The sequence below is a fragment of the Apis dorsata genome, unplaced genomic scaffold (genome assembly GCF_000469605.1).
Source record: "Apis dorsata unplaced genomic scaffold, Apis dorsata 1.3 scaffold_44, whole genome shotgun sequence".
In the NCBI taxonomy this organism is placed as follows: domain Eukaryota; kingdom Metazoa; phylum Arthropoda; class Insecta; order Hymenoptera; family Apidae; genus Apis; species Apis dorsata.
The window spans coordinates 640,606-643,577 of NW_006263346.1; the positions used below are offsets into that span (position 1 = coordinate 640,606).

The 2,972-nt window shown below is 35.5% G+C and overlaps 1 long non-coding RNA gene across 1 annotated transcript in view; it reads right to left on the reverse strand.

Annotated features, from left to right (window-relative positions):
• Nucleotides 1-1,714: 1,714 nt before the first annotated feature.
• Nucleotides 1,715-2,972, reverse strand: part of LOC116186523 — a 100,150-nt gene continuing 98,892 nt past the window's right edge. The window contains exons 3-4 of the long non-coding RNA XR_004151529.1: nt 1,800-2,023; nt 1,715-1,729 (exon numbers count right to left, since the gene is read on the reverse strand). This is a non-coding gene — a long non-coding RNA (uncharacterized LOC116186523). The remainder of the gene's footprint in view (nt 1,730-1,799; nt 2,024-2,972) is intronic.

Consider the following 2,972-nt stretch of genomic DNA (forward strand, 5'->3'; position numbering starts at 1 on the left):
TTTCCGAGAAATGACGTCAAATTCTTTGAATCTGTAAAATTCTTAGAAATGACGTCAAATTCTGAGAATTTCTGAAATTCTTAGAAATTTCCAAATGTTTGAACGAAAGAAACTCTTGCCAAATATTCGACTTTGTATTAGGAGAACATAAGTTGGTAGGAGGTTGTTCGAGAAATTTTTCCAAGAATTTTAGGAATTCCTTGGAGATGACATTAAATTCTTTGAATTTTTAAAACTTTTATAAGTCACATCAAGCTCTCGTCATTTTTTTGAAACTATGAATTAAATGAACCAAATTTTTATCCAATTTTTTGAATTTATAACACGAGATTATGATTTAAAAATAACTTTTACATATTTATCATTTTTTTATCGTTTTCGTTGCTTATTTTTTCAAAACTACTTAAATCATATCACAGAAATGATTCCAATATTAAAAATATCGAATAAATAATATCCAATTTTAAAACATTCCCACAAGAGGATTCCTCATTAACAAGAAAGATTAATTTCCTCGACTCATTAATCGAGCACATTACTATCGTATTCTCCACGATACTTCTCTTCCTCTTAACGAGAAACTGCTTAAATTCTACCCTTCTACCCTACCCCAACCAGATGGCACAGGGGATAAAACTCGACCGATATGCAAATCGAATGTTAAGCAACGATCCCTCTCCAAGTTAATTTTCCTTTTTCGAGGTGTATACATCGAGGTTTGCCGATTAAAACCAAGAGGAGGCCACTTGTCGATGCGAAAAGTGCATCGGCACGGAACGTGCGGATGCGTACGAATGCAAGAGGAACCAACCCTTCTCGTGGAGAGCGCTGGTGGAGGAGGGATGCAAGGAGGCCGATGTACCCCCGATGGAAAACGTAGACCACTTAGCAGACTGGCTATGGGCCAGCTGCAATCCTTGCAGAGCCAAGAACGAGCTTCCTGCATTTTAAACGCACCTCGCCATTAATAGATTATGGAGGACGTATTCGTCTTCTCAGTCCGCTGCTGACTCGTGTTTTGTTCCAACCAGTGCGATTCGAAATATCGAGAAGAGATTTGTCAAAGCTGAAGAGAACGATTTTTGATAATTATTTATCATCACGTTAGGAAAGGGTGAATTAGCCTAATATTCCTTCAACTTGTTAATCATTAAAAATATAATGATTTCCAAGAATATCTCAGTGTTGGCTAGGATTTAGATTAGATTCCTTGATATTTGTCATTCCTTAAAATTATTATAATTAAAAATAGAATACTTTCCAAGGGAATTATCTTAATAAGGAATAGGGATAGGGATTATTTGGAATAAAGGTTAGGTTAAGAATTAATGAAACAACGTGATAATACGTAAAAATAATTTATTGATATATCTCTTTTTTACAATAAAAATAACAGAAATAACATAAATATTCTTATTAACATTTTTTTTTCTCGTGAAAATAATCGATAATTCTTTGAAAAATAAATAAGAGTTAAAAAATCTTTCAAAACTTTTATTTATCTATAAATATACATACATTTATTTTACATTAATATCCTTGACTATAAATTTTTATTTTTCGCTTCTTGAATCTACTTCTCCGGTTGCCATGACGCTGTATGGTTTATTTATGCACTCGTAGCCCCGTAGTAGTGGAGGATATAGTTAATGCAATATTAAAGGGCGGGAATAACGTGGCCGTTATTCGCATCGAGAGGAGCGGTTAGTTTTTCCCACTTCCAAGAGCCCTATAAATTTTCGATGAACGGCCTCGCAACACATGCTTAATGTCCGTTAAAAAATGACATACCGCCTCACCTGTTGCGCACCGGAATAGGAACCGTCCACCATTTTACTTAATCCTACGGCTAAAGAGCTCGAGGGAAGACCTTCGTGTTCGGGAACGCGGCCCATTTAATAATATTCCACGGCAATCTGCGGCGCAATGTATCACGGGCTTTGTCCTTCGCGATCTGATTAGCGGGATAAACGTCTCCCTATGTTCCTGGTCGTTCTAGGTGGCGCAGTTTATCATGGTGGTGCTGCGATAAAAGAAAAGGAAAAGAAAAAGATAATTTGACGATTTATTTATTTTTTTTTTTTTTCCGTTTTATATCAATTAAAAAAGGAATTGGAGAGAGGAAGGATTATGATGTAAAGGGAGGAGGAGGAGGAGGAAGAGTGGAATTTTATTGTTGTTTTTAAGAGGTATTGTTTGAAGAGCTTCCTTATCGTGATAAATTTAATCATGATATGTGATACAACCCGCGCGTATCGTTAGTTAATTGATAGTATTATTTCAATTTTCCTGCCGTGTATTAAACAATTGTATTTGTACTATATTAATCGAATGTTACTCGTGCTTGTATAAATTATACTCGTTCATTAGTATAATAGCCCAAATTTCCATTGCATCACGCATGGGAAAATTAATCGTCATGTTCGTAAAGCGATTATGGCATTATTAATTATATCATTGGCAAGGAAGCTCGCGCATCTTTTCACAATATTTAAATATCACCTTATTTACGAGATATTCTTCTCCAGTGAACGTAAAATAAAAAGTGAAAAATCTTTTCTCAATTTGCGAGAATAAATTGTTCCAATTAATTATGCGATCTAGGAGAAGCTTAAATGGAAAAGAGAAAATGAGAAAATGAAAAATAACTCGCAAAAAGATAATATTTTTTGAACATATATATCCTTCTGTTCAAAAAAAAAAATATGTCCAAAACGTGAAAAAAAAGAGTCCAAGATCGATCCAATCTACGACGACGCAGGTTCTGATTCTTCGTGTGAGCAGCTTTTATTAAAACAGACGTTCGACGTTGAATCTTCCCGTTGAATAAACTTAAGCCGCGCCTATTACGCGACAATCGTGCGCCACCTGGTCCCGATCGGACCTCCGCTCGTTTTTTCAGCTCGAGACGGAGCCTCGAAGGGTGAAAAAGGAAAAAAAAAAAAAAGAGAGGAAGGAAAGGGAAGGAAGGG